General features: G+C 38.1%; 1 protein-coding gene and 3 non-coding genes across 5 annotated transcripts in view; 1 reads left to right on the forward strand and 3 right to left on the reverse strand.

Moving 5' to 3' along the window:
* Positions 1 to 25,229, forward strand: part of LOC108736405 (voltage-dependent calcium channel gamma-5 subunit) — a 408,324-nt gene that overhangs the window by 59,183 nt on the left and 323,912 nt on the right. For both annotated transcript variants that reach the window (XM_025981263.1, XM_018468834.1), the window contains exon 2: positions 20,677 to 20,712. The gene's annotated coding sequence lies outside the window, so the exon portion shown is untranslated. The remainder of the gene's footprint in view (positions 1 to 20,676; positions 20,713 to 25,229) is intronic.
* Positions 11,450 to 11,521, reverse strand: Trnah-gug. Its single transcript has one exon. It is a non-coding gene; the product is annotated as a tRNA-His (tRNA).
* Positions 15,638 to 15,709, reverse strand: Trnah-gug. Its single transcript has one exon. It is a non-coding gene; the product is annotated as a tRNA-His (tRNA).
* On the reverse strand, positions 16,399 to 16,470 carry Trnah-gug. Its single transcript has one exon. It is a non-coding gene; the product is annotated as a tRNA-His (tRNA).

A 25,229-nucleotide genomic window follows, 5' to 3' on the forward strand; every position in this document is an offset into this window, starting at 1 on the left:
ATTTCATTTGCAGTTTTCATCGATTTTACATTTCTGCAAAGGTTCTGCCTTTTGTGCTTTGAAAACCAGGGCGCGCTGCTCTCTCCGGCATTATACACTGTCAGCGTTCAAGTACCAAGATGCATATACCAGATAAATTTGCATAAAAATTGCACGCCGAGACTGGAATTCCTGTAGAGTAATTCCTTTTGTGTTGGCGGTACATTCGAGAGGAGCAGATGTAGGGTGACTACCGCAAATTGTTTTGTATTAAAACTAATTACATTTACGGGGAAGTCCGCGCGGTTAGACGGGAATGATACACTCGACTTGATGGCTCAGTTGCTGGTTTGCAATTTGCCCTCTTAAACTACTAATTAATCGCGAATTGTTGTTACAAGAACTTTTTAGAAAATACCACAAATGGCGTGGTGAGCGCCATCTGTAGTACGATGCTACATTTTAGGATTACATATGCTCCAACAAGGTCCATTAAAAAATATGGATATCTACTTGCTGAAACGAATCCCGGCGTAGCTAACCCCTCAACGTGATAGGCACGTTGCCGTAATCGAATAAAATAATTCGAAGTGGTCTGTATTCTGTCAAAACTGCCAGACGCGGATCGCGGTTTCGATCTTTTTGGATCTCATCAGCGCGTCGCAGGCAGCTCCGACAGAACACAGACCAACCTTTACCTGCTGTCTTAACAGCGCGTTTCAGAAAATACCACAAATGGCGTGGTGAGCGCCATCTGTAGTACGATGCTACATTTTAGGATTACATATGCTCCAGCAAGGTCCATTTAAATATAAGGATATCTACTTGCTGAAACGAATCTCGGCGTAGCTCACCTCAACGTGATAGGCACGTTACCATAATCGAACAAAATAATTCGAAGTTTTTGCCGTTTCTGACTTCCAGATTGAATATGGTCAGCATATTCCCCTTTCCAGATAACTCAATAGTTTCAATTGGAAGCGGAGTTATTTATATTAATCGATGACATTTAAGGGCATGAAGTACTGGTAATCTCATGCATAATTTAATCACAGTAAATTTGTTTCCACAATGAACCCAAATGATGTAATCGAGGTTTTGTTTTCCAATTAAAACTGAGAGAGTCAAAAAATAATAATAGCCGTTTATTTCCGAACAAAGGGTTATGTAACTTGTTAAAAAAAAATCTTTTGGATGTTTTATTCCCACCACCCAGTAATGCTGGTAGGCGGGCAGCCCCTCCGCACTATGCCGGAAGGTAGGGCGGAAGGCCCTCTTCAGCCTCCTTTCAGGAATCGTGGGAATAGTGGGTGGTGGTTCGAGTGAGAATGAGACGGACGAAATGAAGACAGAAGAGAATAAAAGATTATCTGTGGAATATTACTGTCTCAGCACTTGCCTAAGTGTTCCAAGAAAACTACACAAAAAGTTGGACCAAGGCAGATGGACTCGGAATCGAATCAGCGTCCTCCCAAATGCTAAGCGATGGTCTAAACCTCTAGATCATACCGCTCGGTGTAATTTGTTTGTGGCACAGACCTCTTCCAGTACTATCTTTGTTGGACTTATCTACTAAGTCCTTAAGTCAGACAGATTCCATTATCCCATCTTCTTGTTGAACATTCTGGTCTTCTAGTGTCATCGTTTGGTTATCATCTAGTGACTCTTTTACTTCACTTATTGTCACCTAGAGGGTGTCCAGTCCCATTTCTGATCTTTGGTTTTATTTCTCTATTTATTTATTCTTAACACCTTATCATTTTAACGTAGTTACTTCATTCAATTGCTTATTGAAGTTTTGCACGCTTCTGTCGGAGTTTTTCGGTAAAACACCAGTTCTCACAAGTATTAAACGACTCTGTTATGATATGCAGACTTAATTCATTACTCTTTACGATTTGTTTAAAGAGGCCAGTCACTAACTATTCTTGTAAGTACTTAAGAAGTCATTGGACCACTGGAAGCGATAATTTTTTCTAAATAGACATATTCACTTACATATTCGAACTTGTTATGTTGAAGAAAATCTTGCATAGATGCTGTCCCGGATGTGGCAGTAGGACAAAGGAGCGTTTTCCCTGTAACGTAAGTTTATGCACCTGATTAGGATTTTAATTTCGTTAAATTCGTTTCGAAATTGTTACAATGATGCCGTTGGAGTCCTGAAGGAAGAAAATTCCTTAGCGCTAGTCGGTAGTTAATGCGCTTTGCTCTAATTACTACAAACGGCATTATCCACTAACTGTACAATGTTATTTCAACTAAAGCAGTATATGGGTCTCCTAGGTCGCGGGAATGGCCCGCGTTGGCCATTTAGAGCGATTAAATGTGGCAATTGTTGGCGTAAAATTGGCACAAAACAACTACAACACCTCAAAGCACTGCTACGTACATGTATTTTGATGCAACCAACTTTTCGTCGCAGCATTAAAATTACTGCTGCAACGTGAGATCAAATGTGGATGCGATATTTTTGTCGCAGAACGAGGAGATATTTAAAAGCATATATTAGTTGGGGTCAGCTATAACTAAAGCAAGGATAAAATATTTGGATTTCTTATGGAACATGGAAAACTTTAAATGTGTACTGCGACTGAGAAGTTTTGTATTTTCCCTTTTTTTAAATAGCTTACAATTCCCGACCAAATGCCCGACTTGTTCAACTTTGCCACATGCACTTGCCCCGTCAGGATTCTGATGCTTTTCCAGTTGAATTTGTTTCAGTTTAAAGAACGCAGTTTTTCCAAGATTCCTTGTTGTCATGTAATCATTGTGCCAGAGGAAATTTTTGGATGAAATGTTTAAAGAAGAAGTTGTAGCTTTATGTGGAATAGACTGGCAGGATATGACTGTTTGATATATACGAGGGTGGATTGATAAGTTTCCGGCCTAACCAAGAGATGACGCCACTAGGCCTACCTTGAGGTGACATTCTATAGTACCATCCTTGGATAGCTTGTAGCTATAGTTTCAGCCCGATCTCCTTGCTAGTGTAGGTTTGACAGCACGCTGAACAAGACGCCTCTGTGGTTTTCGTAAAAATGGAAAAGCAGGAAAATCGTGCTGTCATCAAATACTTTTATTTGAAGGGGTTAACGCCGAAGGAAATTAAAAAAGAGATGGACTCAACACTGGGGACATCCTCCCCGTCATATTCAACCGTTAAGCAGTGGGTTTCCGAGTTTAAAAAGGGTCGTGTGAGCACCTCTGATGGGCCTCGCTCAGGACGCCCCGTTGAGGTCACAACTCCAGATATGATCGAAAAAATTCATCAAATAGTGCTGGGAGACCGCAGATTGAAAGTGCGTGAGATAGCTGAGACCTGTAAGATGTCATATGAACGTGTGCAACATATTTTGCACCAACATTTGCATATGGAAAAGCTCTGTGCAAGATGGGTGCCGCGTTTGCTAACAGTCGACCAAAAATTGATTCGAAAAAACATTTCTACCGCAAATTTGTCATTGTATAAGCGTAATCCAAGCGAATTTTTGCGTCGATTCGTAACCGTTGACGAAACGTGGGTCCACCACTACACTCCTGAAACCAAAGAACAGTCTAAACAGTGGATTGGACCAGGGGAACCAACTCCAAAGAAGGCAAAAACAATTTTTTCGGCGAACAAGGTTATGGCTACTGTTTTTTGGGATGCAAGAGGTATTATATACATTGATTACCTTGCAAAGGGTAATACTATCACTGGTCAATACTACGCAGACTTATTGCAACGTTTGAGCCACGAGGTGAAAATTAAACGACCTCATCTGGCGAAGAAAAAAATCTTGTTTCATCACGATAACGCACCAGCGCACACGTCAATCGTTGCGACGGCTAAAATCAACGATCTAAAGTTTGAATTGATGCCGCACCCTCCTTACTCTCCAGACCTAGCCCCGAGTGACTATTTTCTGTTCCCTAATCTCAAAAAATGGCTTGGCGGTAAGAGATTTGCGGACAATGAAGAAGTAATCGAAGCTGTAAATGGTTATTTTGAGGAGCTTGACGAATCAGTCTATAGAGATGGCATTAATAGACTGGAACACCGCTATGAGAAATGTATCAGCCTTGGAGGAGATTATGCTGAGAAATAAAAAAAAAAAATTTTTAAAAACCTTGTTTTTCTTGGTCAGGCCGGAAACTTATCAATCCACCCTCGTAGTGTATCCTGGTGAAGTAGACTGAGCGGCATGGCTTAGAGGTTTAGACCATTGCTTAGCGTTCGGGAGGATGCCGGTTCAATTCCGGGTCCGTCTGCCTTGGTCCAAGTTTATTTGTAGTTTTCTTGGAACATGCTGGGGCAGTAATATTCCACAGATAATCTTTCATTCTCTTCTGTCTTCATTTCGTCCGTCTCATCTTTCTCACCCGAACCACCATCGACCCATTCTCACGATTCCTGAAAGGACGCTGAAGAGGGCCTTCGCCCTACTTTCCGGCGTAGTTCGGACTGCCCGCCCACCAGCGTTAGTGGCTGGTGGGAATGAAACATCCAAAAGTTTTAAAGTTTTTGGTGAAGTAGATTGCCATCAGAACAAGTGATGTTGGTTTAATTGCACTGATTGATTATTCAATCTCTACTATCGGATGTCGAAGAAGGAACTACAGATGGACGATAGGTTATGAAAGCTACCGCAGATATAAAATTCTGCGGGCCATTATATTGATCGATCTTGAAGAATGCCTTAGACCACCGATATTCTCATTTGATGGACTATCACTTTCTTGGTTGGAATGAAACTTATTATTGATCGATTGATCTTGAAAGCGAACTCAGTTGGAGCAATTAGAGGGTTAAGGTGCCTTAATACTAGTATTAAGTACATTAAACTTTTTAACAATCTCTTGATAAAATATGACATGACCTTCGACTTCATCGGGTGCAATATTTTAAGCGTTATAGTTGCCCATCGGAGATGCCTAAGTTAAAATTATTTATTTTTTAAAAGCTACGCCGTAAGTGGTGAAAACCTGACAAATTGTATGTCGTAAGAAGCTTTATACATACACATACATACGTACCGACGTCACATATTTCGTATATTCCTAAACGGTTTGTAGCCATTTATTTTCGTCGTCGGGTGTCGCAAAATGTCACAGAAAACATTAATATAATAACAAGCACGTTCCCCTTTTTCTGGCGTTTAAAAAGGGATTTCAATAAACTGCTGCGCAATTTGCTTTTTGTTATCTTCATTTATCTTGTGTCAGCACGTTTTTTTTTGCCACTGTCTCGACATATTTTTTTATAAACTAAATAATATTATAATTAATATGGTTTTAATGTGATAATCTGAATAAGCTAGAAGTGAAGATTAAATAATTTTGCCAGTATACAAGATCTTGGAGAGAAGTGGAGTATTTTGAGCCATTAAAGGAGCACTGACTGTTGTTATCAGAACTGTTTGAACTCAAGTTTAAATTCAAACTTCAAATTCGAAGAATTAATACTTTAAAGGGAATTATCATTTTGTTATTCAAAATGTGGGACTATGTGATTGCGTCCAGTAAAAATTTCTTTCAAAATGTGATTAATTGTGAGGTTATAATGAATGCAGGGCAAACCATATTAAAGAGGAAATGAGTGAAAAAGAACTGATTATACATAGGGTACTAAGCCTATACGTAGACACTACAAAATAGACAGTATTATACTCTATGGGTTATGGGTCTTCGGTGGATGACTCCTAAGGTTAGCATAGGAGCCATAACCTCAGCTATGCGGCATGATGCGGACAATTAGAAATTGCACTAAGGAAGGGTAATAAGAACAAAAATAGAAAGTGAAAGAGAACCTCAACATTATCATATGGTCTTCAGTCTAAAGACAGATTGGAAACGCACTCACCGTCATATCTCAAAAGCGACGTAATTTAGGCACATTTCTGCCCCTCTTAACTCCTGTTTCCTATTCTAATGTGTCTCTTTATATACCTGAATAGGAGACCTTTCATTCTATCTCGCACACTTATTATTGACTTTCAAAGCGCCCTCTGTTCCTATTTAATGATCCGTTAGGGAGTTTTCCAGTTTAGTTTTCTTTGTCGGGTCGTAACCCCCGATGTTTGTGGGGTGTTGTTCCGCGAGGGGATTGTCTCGTATTCCGGCCACCCTTCGTACATAGCTTCGGGGTGTTCGCAATAAATTCTTTGCGGTTTTAATTTGTGGTAACGACGTTCCAGCGAACGATTAAAAAATTTATCGGCGCTTCTCGGGATACAGGGATTGCGGTAAACGAGGCTTCGTACCGGCAAATCGACCCCATCTCCTCTTGTAATCTGCGCGAGAAGCGTAATCAATGATAAGACAATTCTTATCAGTTTTAAGGACTTCGGCCTTGTGATAGTGCCCCTAGAGGGCGTTCTGGAATCTGATGGTGTGTATTAAAACCATTCAGATTTGTTTTCTTTAATGTGAGAAGAAGATGGAGGGAATCCAGGAAGAGATAAAGGTATAAAAGGAAAGATGGAAGAAAGAGACAGAAAAAAACAAGTGAAAAGGTAAAGAAATTGGAAGAAAAACTGGATATATTTGTAATAGGAAAGGACAACTTGCGCAACAACAAGAAGTGAAAGAGATGGTATTGGAAGATTTGAAATAGAAAAGCGTGTGGAGAAGTAGAGAATAAGAAGAACAGAAGAAGAGAATAAGGAGAATGGAAATGGAATTAGAAGAGAAAAGAAGAGAAGAGAAGAAGCGAAACATAATTTTTGGAATAGAGTTAGAAGGGAACAAGCAAAAGGAGGCTTTGGAAAGGGTAATAAAAGAGAAGATGGGATTGAAGGTGGAGGTAGTGGAGATATGAAAGCTTCAGAAGAAAATATGTGGGGCAAAGATGGAGAAGTGGGAAGAGAAGATGCAGATAATAAGAAATAGTAGAGGGGTAAAGGGTCAAGGAGATTCAGATATAAGGGACGACAAGAACAGGAGAAGCAAAGAAACGGAAAGCAGATAATCAAGGTATGGAATGAAGAAGAGGAATAATTGGTTAAAAAAGAGAAGGAAAATGGGTATTTCGTAGGGAACAGGTGCGGGGAAGAAGATGTAAGAAAGAATGGATCAAAGAATATTAAGGGGTTAGCTCGGAATATGACAGGAACAAAGAGCAAAGATAATACTGTTTTTCGGGTTTGATGTGGAGACAGTCCATAGTAGAATTAAGCGAAACATGGAACGAGAACCAAAAAAAGATGCAATTATTCGTTGGAAAAATTACGTATTACTTATTTCAACAAAAGTACAAAGTACCAAAAGTTGTAAACTATTTATGTTTGTCCTTAATATGGTTCCAGAATTTGCAAATTCTGTGAATTTCTTTGCTTGCAATACACACGCGCCGCTACTGATTGTGAGTTTTGTTGCTGCTGTTATTTGTTCTGAGAGATAACAGAGCACAGATTTATTAGGAAAGCAAACTGTGAAATTAATTACAACGTATATTAATAAATGTATTCCATACTTTCCTAAAAGAGAACTTGTTTGCTAGAAATTTGTTTTGCTTCCAATTAATTGTAGTTTGTATATTGATTATATATAAATGTCATTGCTAATCGAATTTCGTTATTTAATACTTACAATTTGTTTACATTCATGTATTACCACATAAATAATAAATTTGATTAGAAATTATAATCGCAGTAGTGAGCAAAATTTAATTAATATTTGAATCTCGGTAAATTTTAATTTAATTTTGTGCGTTGATACATTTTGCTGTGGAAAAAAGGGATAAAGGATTAGAATTCACAGACTTCGAAAGATTTATTACATGGAAATTAGTTCTGGAAAAAGAAACACTTGTTAGAAGTGTCTGCGAATTGAAAAAAATTTCGTATTTCATAAAATTAGTTTTCTTTCCCCAGACGACACGATGAGTTAATGGCAATGAGCACTTTTTGTCTATAGAATTGAGTTAGAAAACTTTAATGGAAACATTTGAGGACTAAGATGGGTATAAAGTCCCAGAGTTGTCGGCTTTATGAACTTAAAGACGTAAAAAATTGTTTCATCTCGGTCATCTCTCGTCGGATTTATTCCACGCTAGATTATCATGAACGTGAAAGAAGTTTTCTTAGTTTGGAAGAAAAAGTTTCGTGGAACAGGTTTCGTTGAAAGTTTGCTTCATGTTGAGATGTCTTATGAAAACGAACGGTTCACACGCTTCTGCTATTTCTAGTAAAGTGAAAAGTTTTAAAATGGCACGCAAACATATATTTACAGGGCGCTCAAAAAACTGGTGACAGAAAATAGGTGCTTCAACCTACATGAAAGAGAAACACAATTGCTACGAAGAAGTTGGAGCACAGAGAACCATCAAGATGGACCTTCTAAAGAGATTGATAAATTTAACACGAACCGATTTGCCCGTTTGAAGTTTAATAAATTGATAAATTGCATGTACTTTCAATACTGATCATTATGGAAAGATAAAGAAACGAATTTGGAAAGGTATTCAACAAAAAAAATGTCTCTCCCGTGACAACGTTTCCAGAACGTTGCCGTGACTAGGATTCGAACCTGGGTTACTACGGCCACAACGTAGGGTCCTAACCACTAGACGATCACGGCTACAAGAGACGGTTATTATTCGTTTATTTTACCGAAAATTACTAAAATTGTGTAGTCAACTTTCACCTCTATCGATACGTCACAGCTCATTGTTTAAGGCAAGTCTGGCAGGCATTTGTGTTCATGTCCTTGAGTGAAATATTTCTATGTCTCTTGAAGTAGCTTCCTGAGCAAGGCATTAAAGTTGGAGTTTATGGAGTTATCATCAAAACTTAAAGTAAAGAGTTTAGTTATACGACGTCAAATGAACTTGAAAATGAGGGTCTAAACAGTTGCTTTCTTTTGCGTCAAAAAAACGTCCCTCAAAATTGTAAAATATAGTATCCCATTACTCATGTGGGCTCTACAGAGTATAGATATACTCATTGAGGTCGTTTAGCTTTGGAGCTTCCACCTATTTCCTGGGCCCGGTAGAGGTAGTTAGGTGGTACAATAAGTGAAACCAGTGCGTAGTAATTTAAATTACATTCCCGTGTGCCCTTGGACTTGTCCACGTCGTAATTATGTATTATATGTATGTATACATGTATATTGACAATAATAAAGGGTTTGTAGGGTAGTAAATCAATTGTATAAGGTGAACTATATGAACAGAATATTGGACTTGATTTGTGAATGGATAGGAGGCAGGGACACTGTCTACTAATTCTATTGATTTATGTATACAGAGCAGAAGGGACATACACATATATATACACCTGATATTAATACACTATAATGTATGTATCTACAATACGGATGTATGATAAATATCCCAAGAACGGAATTTGATATAATTGAAATCAATTCTAATCTATAGTGAAATGTTTAGTTGGTTGAAATAATTTAAAAGGTAAAGGCGTTGCATCAACTGTGAAAGAGGAACTAGTATAATAGTACAAAGGCAATAGAGTGACACTTCAGAGGGTTACCAAAGTGGTGAACTTTCAGCTTTCTCAGAATGAAACAAGAGACCTACGAGGGTGGATTGATAAGTTTCCGGCCTAACCAAGAGATGACGCCACTAGGCCTACCTTGAGGTGACATTCTATAGTACCATCCTTGGATAGCTTGTAGCTATAGTTTCAGCCCGATCTCCTTGCTAGTGTAGGTTTGACAGCACGCTGAACAAGACGCCTCTGTGGTTTTCGTAAAAATGGAAAAGCAGGAAAATCGTGCTGTCATCAAATACTTTTATTTGAAGGGGTTAACGCCGAAGGAAATTAAAAAAGAGATGGACTCAACACTGGGGACATCCTCCCCGTCATATTCAACCGTTAAGCAGTGGGTTTCCGAGTTTAAAAAGGGTCGTGTGAGCACCTCTGATGGGCCTCGCTCAGGACGCCCCGTTGAGGTCACAACTCCAGATATGATCGAAAAAATTCATCAAATAGTGCTGGGAGACCGCAGATTGAAAGTGCGTGAGATAGCTGAGACCTGTAAGATGTCATATGAACGTGTGCAACATATTTTGCACCAACATTTGCATATGGAAAAGCTCTGTGCAAGATGGGTGCCGCGTTTGCTAACAGTCGACCAAAAATTGATTCGAAAAAACATTTCTACCGCAAATTTGTCATTGTATAAGCGTAATCCAAGCGAATTTTTGCGTCGATTCGTAACCGTTGACGAAACGTGGGTCCACCACTACACTCCTGAAACCAAAGAACAGTCTAAACAGTGGATTGGACCAGGGGAACCAACTCCAAAGAAGGCAAAAACAATTTTTTCGGCGAACAAGGTTATGGCTACTGTTTTTTGGGATGCAAGAGGTATTATATACATTGATTACCTTGCAAAGGGTAATACTATCACTGGTCAATACTACGCAGACTTATTGCAACGTTTGAGCCACGAGGTGAAAATTAAACGACCTCATCTGGCGAAGAAAAAAATCTTGTTTCATCACGATAACGCACCAGCGCACACGTCAATCGTTGCGACGGCTAAAATCAACGATCTAAAGTTTGAATTGATGCCGCACCCTCCTTACTCTCCAGACCTAGCCCCGAGTGACTATTTTCTGTTCCCTAATCTCAAAAAATGGCTTGGCGGTAAGAGATTTGCGGACAATGAAGAAGTAATCGAAGCTGTAAATGGTTATTTTGAGGAGCTTGACGAATCAGTCTATAGAGATGGCATTAATAGACTGGAACACCGCTATGAGAAATGTATCAGCCTTGGAGGAGATTATGTTGAGAAATAAAAAAAAAAAATTTTTAAAAACCTTGTTTTTCTTGGTCAGGCCGGAAACTTATCAATCCACCCTCGTATCTTGGCACGTTGAAAAATAGTTTAATACACACGAAATGCTTCAACTTTGGTTGATGCTTGAATTGTTTGCTAGTTCCCTTATACTTGATGCTTGAAGAATTTACAAATCAAGCAGGGTTCGAGGTACTTTCTGGTAATATTCTTAGTTTAAAATGATGTCCTATAGTTGGGACTTTGAAAATTGACATAGTCCGTAATAGAACTGTCGCATTTGCTTACTTCTTTTAACTTACTAACTAGACTAGAGCGGTTGCTAACAGAACGCCACTTTTAACTCACGACAGACGTTATAGGGAATATCGTCAACATACAAAAGAGATGTCAAAAAAAATTGCAGCGGGCACTTTAAAGGAAGTTCATCATTCTCAGGAATTTAGGAAAGCAAGACGCTTGCTTATAGATATAATTCCAACCAGCCTATCCTGATCTTATTTGTATCTTTGCAGCCTTCAACCCCTGCACCGCTTATTATTATTCGGTTATCTCTTTTCACTTCATCCTAACCCACCTCAACAAATATTGACAGTAAGTAATATATAGCTTTAAATACATCTGTGCCCGGGGAAATAGTAATCATTTGTTTAAAAGCACTAAGATTTGATAGGTATTGAACAAAAAAAAATGTCTCTTCCGTGACAACGTTTCGAATGAACGTTGCCGTGACCAGGATTCGAACCTGGGTTACTACGGCCACAACGTAGGGTCCTAACCACTAGACGATCACGGCTACAAGAGACGGTTATTTATTTCCTATTTTAATGAAAACAAGTCACATTATGTACTCAACTTTCACCGTAATCGATATTACGTCACGGTTCATTGATTCTTTAAGCCTACAAGACTACAAGGTATTCATGAATGCCAATGGCTTGAGGGAAGTATTTGTATAAGCTATAGGTACTTGTCTCTGACATTAGTTACTGTTTCAAACGTATAGAGTTGAATTTGTAGAGCTCCCGTCAAGATGAACAATTGCATATACTTTTCTCTGAATGAAACATTTGACCAATCTTGGGACATAGGAAAATAGCTTAATACACACGAAATGCTCTAACTTTCGTTGAAGCTTGAATCGTTTGGTAGTTCCATTATATCTCGTGCTTGAAGACTGGAAGAAGGTATAGTTTTCTGAAAAGTTTTTGGTGACATTCCGATCAGTTTGAGTTTAATACCATTGACTCATTAAAGAAAATTTACTGTCGTGTAATTGTCGGATTATTTCTTAGCAGTCGAAAAGGTAACCGAAATATTTTGGGTTTCTCTGTAGTTTCACTTTTTCTCTATCTGCAGTTCACCCTTAGTCATTACTTGCTTTGGTGCAGCAAGGGGAGGGGGGGCTAGATGACCCAGGTCCACCCTAGAATCCTCCTATCCTACCCCCTTAGAATATGAATTGTTCAAGCACAAATAACAATTTAAATCTACAATAATTTACTTCTATTTTTCTTTGTGAAATTTCTGTAGAAGGTCGCGTCAATCCCTTACACTATGTCTAAGTGACAGTTGCTAGTATTGGGTAAAGTTGAAAATTCCCCCCCTTTCGCCCTAGGAAAAAATCGCTGCTACGCCTATGGCGATCCGTTTACCAGCATTAGCTACTGGGAATCCAACACTCAAAGGTTTTTTTTGTGAAGCAGTATTCATGAAAAGTCCACTAGAATATATTTTAGACTGTTAATCCTTTTTGGATTATGACTACCTAGTACAAGTGAATAGGGAGAAGTATATATTTATTATTATGGACACCTTACAATGTTAGTGTGTAATATACCGAGCTTTATTATTTTAATAATATTTATTAGCATAGAATTTGAGTAGGTACCAAAATGCTGTTGTCGAAAAAGATACTAAACTGATTATATTCGACGTAAACAAGATCGTTTATAAGGGCAAGCGGTTTCGGTATGTGCTTTCACATTTGGTAAACAGTAGTTTATTAGGTTTACAACACTAAATCGAATAACCGCTTTCGGTGTTGATGTTGCAATTCGGGAACAAGCGGCTGTAAATTTTGATGGGTTTCACACGTGGATATGAAGAGTGTGTTGTCAAGTAGCTCCATGTGTACGTACAGAAGTATATATATATTATCAACTCTCTCCTACGTGAAATCATTAAGCTACATAGTCATCCCTCGAAGACAAAGCGTTTCAGCTTTTAACTCGAATATCGATTTCTTTGTAATCGCATAACTGTGTTTGCGCAAAATGTGTAACCTCTTTGTTTTACATTTACCTACTTTTGGCGATAATAAAAAAAGGAGATGAGAAAATGGTTGGGGTTGAAAGATGCGAAAAAATGGCAGTCAAATCAAATTTGTGTTTTAGGGAGCTTCTACAAATTTATGATTTTCGTAGCTGTAGGTTTTTATAAAGAGCAACAGGCAGTTATAGAGCTGGAGCTGCAACGTAGAGAAGTAAATATTTGGAAGGGAGTCAGACAGGGATGCACACTGCTACCTTTTAATTAATACATCGAAGACGCGATCACCATCATTAAAGACGGTTCAACTGTAGGGATAGATATACAGGGATAAATAAAAGTAAAACAAAAATACTGGTATGCAAGGGAACAAAAAGTAGGGAAAGAGCGAATGTAAAGGTAGGACACGAAAAATTAGAAGAAGTGACTGATTTTCGGTATCTAGGATGCCTGATAACTCATGATGGAAAGAGCAATACAGATATAAAGGAGGGTTGAGTCGCCTTCAGCAAGAAGGAGTCAGTTCTACTGCTGAAGGTGTACGTTTGGAGGGCGGCGTTATACGGGAGGTACTGGAATGAATAGGAGAACAGAGATCACTTGGAAGTCAATAAGAAATTGACGAGATAGATGGAACGAATGGAGTGGAGTGGAGGTAGACCTGGATTAGATTACTACTCACAAATAGTTAAGGATATGCGATGTTCTAGTTGTCAGATAAGTCAGGATGAAAGGAGTAGTAGAGATATAAAGTAGAGGATAACGCAGGCTCGAATCGCCTTCAATAAAAACAAGCAAGGTTAGAAATGAAGAGGTATTAGAAAGACTAGGAGAACAGAGGACTCTATGGAAGTCAATAAGAAATAGGCGAAATAGGTTGGTAGGACACCTTCTCAGGCATGAAAGACTAGTCAGAGACATATTAGAGGCAGAAACGGGAGTTAGGAGGGGTAGAGGTGGGCGTAGATTAGATTACTGTACGGAAATAGTTGAGGATTTAGGTTATTCTAGTTTTAGGGAAATGCGAAAATTAGCTCAGGATAGGAAAGAGTGGAGGTGCGTGTCTAACCAGTCTTAGGACCGACGACCTTCTGATGATGAGGTTTGCTTAATATCCAACTTTCTGGAATTAGCTGTCTATTAAAATGTCTAATTAATAGATGGTACTGTGCCTTAAGTCTACGCATTTTCTATACATGTGTACATCCGGGATGTTGATGTTTTATTTGGCAATTGAAATTTTCGGTTATGAAGTGAATTATGTGACGTGGTGGTGGTTGTGACTAAACATCATCATCAACGGATTTAATTCAAAATTTTTTAAACGAATTGTATGGCTTTTGAAGAAGAATGGGGTGTCAAATTAGCCTCCCTACCTACGTCTAATGCCAAATGTCCTATCCATTATACTTATCGCAATTTCAATGTCCCAAAGTATCCACATTATCGTTTCGGCTTTCAGTCTGATGTGTGTCTGCGTTCCTCGCCTTGTTCGTGTGTGTATTTGCGTTGTTCGAATTATAGACTATCTTCGAAATCGTTATGTTGGGCACGTTCATCCGAGAGCTTTGCCAACCGAATCAATTGAAAATATGTGTACACTCCTTCGGCTACGTCTATGCCGTCTTCTCACTCTGCAGCGTCGCGTATGTTCGCCGAGAAATTGATTGCTGAAAGGCGAGAAGAACTCTTTCCGGTACAGGTTTAAACGAAACACTGGCGCTGATTGAAGGAATGTGGTGATTGATTAGGGAATCCGCGGGGATGTGGTTAATAGATCGCAGGACGGGAAATATCAAGATCGATTTGTATTAGTCGGTTGTTATCCGAGAAATCAAGCGATCGCGGACAACGTAGCCCACCCAAGAACTTTATTGTTTAAGAAAAAATTCACTAAGCTTCAAAAATTGCTTGTCTACAATAATTGTTTTGCCATTCAAGTGGAAGATGCCAGTTTGCTTTTTTTTTAAGTTGGAGTTTGAGCAACACCTAGTACCACCTGAGAATATTAGAACTTTATTGTTGATTTGATGATCGTATACAGGGAGGATTCCCAATACCCACTACAGAAAGAATTTCGAATTTTAAAATGGATTATCTTCTGCAGAATTAATTTTTTTTAGTAAAACAAATGATACCAGGCATGTTAATCAGGGACACCTTTCCTCCACAACCGAGTGCATAACACTTCATGTCAATTAAGGGAGTTAACTCCGCTATAACCTAACCTCATCATAAGGTCGTCAGTCCTAAGACTGCTGGTTGGACACGCTCCTCCACACCTTCCTATCCTGAGCTAATCTTCGCATTTCCCTAAAACTAGAACAACTCATATCCTATTCTTTCTAATATCTATGCATTTCTAACCTTCTCTATCCACGGTATTCTCATCATTCGCCGTTAACACTACATTTTGAACGCTTATAGCCTTTTCATTCACCACCATTTTTCGAATTTCTAAATTAACAGTTCGCGAGCTTTTTTTTTTCTTTTTAATGAAGGCGACTCGACTATATCACCCTAACCTAAATCATTAAAAACATCTGCGCCTCAAGATATAGTTGTCATTTGCTTAAAGGCTTTAAGATTGGATAGGTACTGAACAAAAAAAGTCTCTTCCGTGATAACGTTTCGAGAACGTTGCCGTGACCAGGATTCGAACCTGGGTTACTACGGCCACAACGTAGGGTCCTAACCACTAGACGATCACGGCTACAAGTGACGGTTATTATTCGTTTATTTTACCGAAAATTAGTAAAATTGTGTAGTCAACTTTCACCGCTATCGATACGTCATAGCTCATTGTTTATATAATGCTTAAAGGTATTTGTGAATGTCAAACTCTTGAGCGACTATTTGTGGGAAATCATAAAGCAATAGCGTCTAACGTAATTGCCTCCGAAATTCTGAACTAACATCTCAGAAGTGTTTCAAATATTTACAGTCATCATCATCATAAGGTCGTCAGTTATAAGACTGGTTGGACACGCATCTCCACTCCTTCCTATTCTGAGCTAATCTTCTCATCTTAACACTGTCTCTAATATGTCTCTGACTAGACCTTCATGCGTGACAAGGTGTCCTACCTACCTATCTCGCCTATTTTTTATTGACTTCCATAGAGTCCTCTGGTCTCCTATTATTTCTAATACCTCTTCATTTCTAACCTTCTCTATCCACGCTATCATCATCAAATTATTTTAAAAAGATATTATAACCAAACCTAAAAGAATTGGATAGAAATTAACGACCAAATCAATTATGAGTGGAATTCAAAAAGCATCTGTTCAAAAGCCAGTTATATTTGCTTAAGCGTACCTACTTGATCATAATTTTAGGATAGAGCTCAAATTAAAAAAAAATTAAAAAATTGTCTCTTCTGTGACAACGTTTCGAGAACGTTGCCGTGACCAGGATTCGAACCTGGGTTACTACGGCCACAACGTAGGGTCCTAACCACTAGACGATCACGGCTACAAGAGACGGTTATTTATTACCTATTTTAACGAAAACAAGTCACATTGTGTACTCAACTTTCACCGTAATCGATATTACGTTACAGCTCATTGATTCTCCAAGCCCCAAGGCATTTGTGAATGCCAGTCGTTTGAGCGAAGTATTTGTATAAATTATACTTGTCTCTGACAATACTACTTACTGTATTGAACCATGAACTTTAAATTTGTAATGTTATTGTCAATGTTTGATGTGAATATACAAGATCAAAATGGTTGATCTGATTGAATTGATACGAATGAACCGCGAGAAAAGTGGTAGCCCGAGCTTACATATAGAGAGAACTATTGCTTTTATGTACTAGTTTATGAGAGATTTTTTGAGTTGTATATGTTTTTATAAATAATTTTCAACCGCAAGCCTAGCAATTTGCGTTCGGGTTAATTAACTCAGGCAGGCCACTAGATGAAGTTCAAAGTAAACCTAACTCAAAGGTTTCAAATTTAACATAAAGTTAATATTGAAACACAAAAATTCCGTTGAAAGTGTATCCGAACAGCGCAGTCGATTCCTTTGATTAAATCTTCATAAACCTAACTTTTACGTCCTGGAATCGAAGCATGACTTGAATAATTCGGAAGTGGCGTTTGAGAAAACTCTTCAAATGGTAACCGCTGCTATGGATTTTCGATAAAGTTAATTTCCTTCTTCGAAAAATACAGAGGTTGACAGACAGAATAAATGGACAAATTTCAATGCCAATAACTCACTGATTTGTACATTCTGTTATATCGAATAATATCAAAAAGATCTTTGTTTTTCGATCGATTTGATATCATTTATCGATGTGAGAGATGACTCTGACATCCATTTATTCTATCATCCTCTGTACGAAACGAAGAAACGGATATAATTTGAATTATTTACAGCGGTGGCAAAATGTTTTTGGTTTTTTTCTCTTTAATAATAGAAATATCGTGTGAAACTACGAATTAGGAAACGCCTGATGGACCAATTAGGCGTTTTCATTTGCTGTATTTTTGTTCACACGTCCAAATGCGAATACAAGTTCCAATTAAACACGCATTAGTGGTTTTAAATCGAATCAGCTGCGAACTTTGAAACTTTAACCACCAAAACCAACATTTCGCAAATTAGCAATGCAAATCTTTCGTTCGCACGATCTAATGCTACAAAAATTGAGTTTTTCGACGTCAACATATCTTTAAACTCAGTTATCCATTTCAAACGTCACATTTTGGGGAGGAATTGTGGCGGTTTACCATATTGTTTCTTCATTTTCTGTGTAATTTTGATGGAGTTTTTGTTTGGGATAATGTAGTTATCAAGTATAAATTCGGTCAGTAGAGAAATTTTAATCCATGAAGGTCCAGATAGAGTTCATTCTTTTGATATTATGATCTGAATGAATCTTCCATAAGCATCTTATACCATGAGAATTTTCAATCGTTTTTTGCATTTACATCGTCATCGTCATCGTCATCGTCGTCGTCGTCGTCATCGTCATCGTCATCGTCATCGTCATCGTCATCGTCATCGTCATCGTCATCGTCATCCTCATGCTCATCCTCATGCTCATCCCCATGCTCATTATCCTCATCCTCATCATCATCGTCATTTGATAATTTTATTATCGTATTCTAATAAGAAATTAGTGAACTGATGGAGAAGATAACAAATCGATTTTTGATCAATTAGTTTTATTCTTGTTCGCGTTTTCTTATTTGTTGATGAGATTAACTCTAAGTTTATTCAGAAGTTGAATGGTGTGGTATGAGAATCAAAGTGGCTGCCGTAATAAGATAGAAGGAGGGTATCTGATCTGAAAGCGAAACACGCATTTCCTTTGAATTATAGAACTTATTTGTAGTCGTGGGAGCAGAGAATGTTATCACCGAGTCGTCGTATATTTCAAAGAGATGTAGTGGCATTTCACATGAAATTTATGACGCGAATTTTTTGTAGTTATCGGAATCTTTTCTACTCGACGAATTTCTACCAGTTATTTTTTTCCTTTTGCCAGTGACATCAAAACAGAATGTTCTGCTTATGAGATGTTTAACCATGTAAGAATTGTTGTTTTATGACGACTACACTTTTAAAGAACATAAAATCTGATAAGGAACTTAATTTTTTCAAAAATAGGTAGCTCCGGTTCACGGTAAACTCATATGCTGTTGTGCATCTACAATCTCTCCGTGACGTCATTTTCGGCATCAACTAGAACTTATTTCCTCCCAGCAACTTCGCTCTGTATGTCGACTCGAAATGACGTCATGCGCGTGCAAGACCGATTTCGATCGGCAAAATAGCACGGCATGCTCCACTTGATGTTTAAAGCGAGTTTGATGACTTCCTAATTTAGAAAATATTATTAGCTACTCTCATGCAAGTTGTAATTCACTATATTTATGTGTTCTGTAATTCTGAATGAAATTATAAACATTAAAATATTCGATAAACCTGGTTTCAACTGCGAGATGTGATCATCAGTTACCCTCTGTTTTAATAAACAGTAATAATTCATTTTAGCAATTTACATTTGCTGATATCTATTGGGATTATGTCTTCTTTAGCTGTTTAAACAAGGAGATTATTTCTCTGCTTATTCGTTCCCGTTGTTCAGTAGATGCAAATGCAGTAAAAACGCTAAAGGTAATAAATTATGTAGTCCTGAACCTGCATCTATGAAGCATAATCCACATTTACGGGAATCAGCTTTACGTTCTTGAAAGACAATGAGCTGTCTCAAAAATTTATGAAGGCAGAAAGAGGACGTATGAAGTTTGTTTTATCGAGACAAAGGACATCATTTAAGCGGATCTCTTAATTCTATTATGATGTTGTTTGCAATGTACAATGTATGTATGATCTACTGATGATAGAAGAATGCATGGTGCAAACACTATTATAATTATCTTTCCCGTTCCCGTGATAGCAACATCATCTGCGTTAATATGAGACTAATTAAATGGGAATGATTTGGCCGATTGAGAAGATTGAGAGTTAAAGAATTGACATCCACATAATTTCATGGATGAATGCAACATCATAAAAGAGCTTAAAGCTAATGAGTGACCAGCTCGACGTTTTTGAAGGATGCGTTGTAATTTTAAGTTTTACCTTTATAAAAAACCTTTTTGACGTTCACCTGACATCGACTGTACGCAGAGTATCAAAATGAGGGCTTAGTAAGTTCATAACTGAAGCGTCGGCACAATAAACTTTAATTTGCATCCTAATCAACTTTATCCATTTCGTCTACTCAGCAGCATGTTTGAAAACGTTTCGTGCTTTTAATAACAGCAATAAGAAAGAATGGGAAGATTAGAATGTGACAGAATGAGATGGGAATGCGATACGTTAAGCAGTAAGTAAGGAGGCATGCAAGCAACTTCTCTGCCTGGCTTCTTTGGTAGAGTCAATATTGACTGAAAATTGAAACTCGGTTCTGTCACCGAAGGAGCATTAGCAGCAACTGTCTTTGTCCCTATCATTCTCTCTCTCTCTATGCCTTTTTCTTTGCTTCGGTTTCTATATTAAACCGAGAATCTTAGATTTCGTTTATCATGGAACAAGGCGAACTCGAAACCTGAAAGATTAAACTAACCTTCTGATCTCGTTTGGCAAGGGAACGTTTCAAGAAGAACCGAGATTGAAAGGGGACTCTCGCAGTTACAAAGTCCCATTTAATTGGCTCACTGGTAACAAAACTATCATTATTTCAAACGATGTGAAGATATAAGACGCGCCTTTCTAAAACGTTTGGATTTAAAATAGAAAATTTCTCTACAGGGACTATTAGAAATCATATTAGCGTCAACATATTCGTTTTAACTAGCGGAATAATAAGTAATCGAAATCTTTTATTAATTTGAATAGCTTTTAACTTTATAGCAAGAACGAAATAATTTGCATGTTTGGAAAAATTATAATAAATTATATTGATCCGTATATATTTTCAGTTATTAGACTATTGGATAGGGTTAGTTATAAATGATGCTGATGATGATGATCGTGAATGTGCTTATGGGAAACCTGAAGTAAAGAATGCAGATTTCATAAACTTGGTTCATTTCATTAATTAGCAGTAATCTCGGTATTTTTTATTAAATAATACTAAAATAACAATCAATCAATGTTTATGTTAAATTAACTATCATAAGTAGAAATTCAAATTAACAATATGTTTTTCTTTTGCAGATGCTACAGGAGATACAGTATAGGATTTAGTTGAGGGTAAGTGATAATTCCATGCCTAGTTTTGTCCTTCCTACAATTCGTATCTACGTCGGTTCATTTTATCTTGGTGTATTTGTATAAAACAAAAATATTTAACCGCCTGACGGACCGAGGTGTATGACGAAGGAAAAGTGAGTCACTACAGTACTCTCCACCCAGTTATGGCGAGGGTGTAAGGTCGAGTAAAGGTATGGGATGTCGAGGTATGTGCTGAAGGCGAGAAGAAAGTTGAATACGAGGGTGGATTGATAAGTTTCCGGCCTAACCAAGAGATGACGCCACTAGGCCTACCTTGAGGTGACATTCTATAGTACCATCCTTGGATAGCTTGTAGCTATAGTTTCAGCCCGATCTCCTTGCTAGTGTAGGTTTGACAGCACGCTGAACAAGACGCCTCTGTGGTTTTCGTAAAAATGGAAAAGCAGGAAAATCGTGCTGTCATCAAATACTTTTATTTGAAGGGGTTAACGCCGAAGGAAATTAAAAAAGAGATGGACTCAACACTGGGGACATCCTCCCCGTCATATTCAACCGTTAAGCAGTGGGTTTCCGAGTTTAAAAAGGGTCGTGTGAGCACCTCTGATGGGCCTCGCTCAGGACGCCCCGTTGAGGTCACAACTCCAGATATGATCGAAAAAATTCATCAAATAGTGCTGGGAGACCGCAGATTGAAAGTGCGTGAGATAGCTGAGACCTGTAAGATGTCATATGAACGTGTGCAACATATTTTGCACCAACATTTGCATATGGAAAAGCTCTGTGCAAGATGGGTGCCGCGTTTGCTAACAGTCGACCAAAAATTGATTCGAAAAAACATTTCTACCGCAAATTTGTCATTGTATAAGCGTAATCCAAGCGAATTTTTGCGTCGATTCGTAACCGTTGACGAAACGTGGGTCCACCACTACACTCCTGAAACCAAAGAACAGTCTAAACAGTGGATTGGACCAGGGGAACCAACTCCAAAGAAGGCAAAAACAATTTTTTCGGCGAACAAGGTTATGGCTACTGTTTTTTGGGATGCAAGAGGTATTATATACATTGATTACCTTGCAAAGGGTAATACTATCACTGGTCAATACTACGCAGACTTATTGCAACGTTTGAGCCACGAGGTGAAAATTAAACGACCTCATCTGGCGAAGAAAAAAATCTTGTTTCATCACGATAACGCACCAGCGCACACGTCAATCGTTGCGACGGCTAAAATCAACGATCTAAAGTTTGAATTGATGCCGCACCCTCCTTACTCTCCAGACCTAGCCCCGAGTGACTATTTTCTGTTCCCTAATCTCAAAAAATGGCTTGGCGGTAAGAGATTTGCGGACAATGAAGAAGTAATCGAAGCTGTAAATGGTTATTTTGAGGAGCTTGACGAATCAGTCTATAGAGATGGCATTAATAGACTGGAACACCGCTATGAGAAATGTATCAGCCTTGGAGGAGATTATGTTGAGAAATAAAAAAAAAAAATTTTTAAAAACCTTGTTTTTCTTGGTCAGGCCGGAAACTTATCAATCCACCCTCGTAATTGAGTTAATGTATCGGTTTATTTGTAGGATCTCTCTTTTTGTGTAACAAAGGGGTGGTTTCTTTGTGTGCATAAGATTGATGAAAGAATATGTTACCTGCTGAGTTGTTAGGATACATAGGAGAAGCTCATTGCTTGTAAGTTCGTGGGATAAGGATGGCGGGGATGAGAGAAGAAAGGGTTTTAAGCAACAAGTTAGGTCATTAAGAAAGGATGTGGTGTAGCAGTTATCAAGAGCTGCAAACGCATTTTTGACGTCCTATTGGCTAGCTGAGGCTGGATGAAGGCTGTGATGTCTTCTCTGTCTTTGGCATCTTTCGTTGTCTTCAGGAAAATGGTTAGAGGCTTTTCCGCCTGGTGGACAATACCAGAACTTGAGCGTATAGTGCTGGAGAAATGATCTGCCACATTTCAGTTCACAAATAAAATTAGGGAAATGCGAAGATTGACTCAAAATACGAAAGAATCGAGGTGTCTAATCAATCTGACGACTGATAATGATGATTTAATTACCCCATGGTAATGATGATGGTTATACAGTGTACATTTCTTTTCCTTTTTCTACATTCCATTCCTGACTATTTCGTGAACAAAATTTTGTTTATCGGTTCACGCGAACGAAATAAGCCTTCGCTTAACTATTTTATCAAACGATTTAGACGAAGGGGAATGTAAGTTTGTTGCTTTTCTTGTATTAATATCAGTTAATTACTTACACGACTTTGAAATTTCAATTTGATTTACAAGACTGTCTTTCAACACAAACGATTTTGTAATGAACAAGGGCGCGTTTTTTAGGGAAGTAAACATAATCAAAATGTCATAAACAAATTACAAGCTTCAAGTAATAATAGAGAAATTTAATTTCCTTCCGTTTTTTTTTATTATTTACCTACGTAATATTCCTGTCAGGGAGGGAGATTTTTGGAACCATTTAGAAAATACTTATTCTGATACTATATTTTTCATTATGAATTATGTATTTATGATTATCAGGTATCTATCAGAAACAGGGAATCATTTTCTGTATAACTAGTTCAAAAAAAAAAACTTTTGGGTGTTTCATTCCCTCCAGCCAGTTGTGCTGGTTGGCGGGCAGTCCCTGCGGACTACGCCGGAAGGTATGGCGGAAGACTCTCTTCAGTCTCCTTTCAGGAATCGTGGGAATGGGTGGGTGGTGGTTCGGGTGAGAAAGATGAGACGGACGAAATAAAGACATAAGAGAATAAAAGATTATCTGTGGAATATTACTTCCCCAACATTCGCCTAAGTGATCCAAGGAAACCACAGAAAAACTTGGACCAAGGCAGACGGACACGGAATCGAACAGCCGTCCTCCCGAATGCTAACCAATGGTCTAAACCTTTAGGCTATGTCGACCGGTAACTAGTTCAAAATATTCTGAGATTTATATACTTGAGAGACAGTGACTCAGCTGCTAAAGAAGGAACTCCAGACTAAGGTTCATGAGATTCTCAATCATATTTGCCTTGTGGTTCAAATACGTCATAACAGCCACTTTTCACACTCTGGTTTCAAATAACTAAACGTTAAAGGAAGGTAGTTATTGGTAATTTAAACCTGTTGATGTAAAGAAACATTTATCCTTAGTGAATCTCGGTGGAGATTAACTTTTTCTATAATGAACTGGTAGCATATTAAAAGACGTGAAACTTTTGCTAATATCATGCTCCGTACCGTCTATCGGAAGTTCCGCGTAGTTTATTCGCAAAAGTCCGTTAGGACTTGAGATAATTAAAAACTTCGTCTAATAATACTCGGCCTGAACGCTACGATGCAAGTTGGATGAAGTCGTAAATGGGGGTAAAGTACTTCTTTAGTTATCGATCAATGGTATAATTGCACGAGAAATAATCTCTTCTTTTAAGCAGCAGCAGGAGAGGGAAAATGAGCAGAAAGCAACAGGTGTTTCTGACTTCGTCTTTCAGGTGGAACTAGTCATATTTTTGGAGGAGATTCTTTTTTGTGATTCTGTATTTTTACCCAAATAAACATGTCACAAAATGGTATAATCAGACTGAAGCTGATAGTTCTCGCCAGTTAATAAAAAACGATTTGATAGGTTAGGTTTGATTATGATGGTAATTTAGTGTATATTAATCTATTTATTTACTATTGGTGCCAGGATATTCGCATTCCATAGCAATACTGAGAAAAAAATTACGCAGGGTTACAGGTAGCACATCAAATACAAAGTCCGCACCATCGAAATGTCATTAATGTTCTTTATTTCTCTAGTTGCATTGCAGTGTTGCAAAAAAATCTTTCTGAGTTGTTATACGGAAACCGCCGATCCAGAATGATTTCATTGTACTCTTGTAAAAAGGTCAAGTATTAATAATATTAGATTCCGTTTGAAATGTTACGAATGAGTTCTGAGCAAACACAACTAAACGAAGTAATATATCGTATAAATCGGTTCTTCGCTAGAGACATTAACGTTATTTTCGTGTTCTTATTGCAAAAAGGACTCAAAACCCTCATGTACCTTTAATAGGAAAATTATTTAAATGCTTTCATATAGCGAAGGTAAATGAATTTCAAATTCAATCATCTAATTGTTTGGAGAATCGAATATACTTTAAACTTTCTGTCTGATTTGGATTTCATGTGAATCCTCAGTAAGTATGACGTATACGAAAAGCATCAGAAAAAGGAGACGAAAAAAGAGTAGGATGTGCGTGTTTGTTTTTCGGTAGATGGTCAGAATAAATGGTAGGAAGTGTTTTCTTCTCAGCATTTTCCGCAGTTTAACATTTTTACTGCGTCCAAACGTAGGTAGCATGATTGGAATTTAAAGCAAGCCGACGCGAAATTTACCAGACAAATTATGCTGAAAACGATAGGGCACGGAGCCGGTTTTTGTGTGGATAACGACAAAAAAAGACGTTAAAATTGAGCGGTTAAACACTTAACATGTTGGATGACGACGTGGCGAGACACGGCGAGGAGAAGGACGGGT

Source organism: Agrilus planipennis, unplaced genomic scaffold, assembly GCF_000699045.2.
Source record: "Agrilus planipennis isolate EAB-ADULT unplaced genomic scaffold, Apla_2.0 scaffold5, whole genome shotgun sequence".
In the NCBI taxonomy this organism is placed as follows: domain Eukaryota; kingdom Metazoa; phylum Arthropoda; class Insecta; order Coleoptera; family Buprestidae; genus Agrilus; species Agrilus planipennis.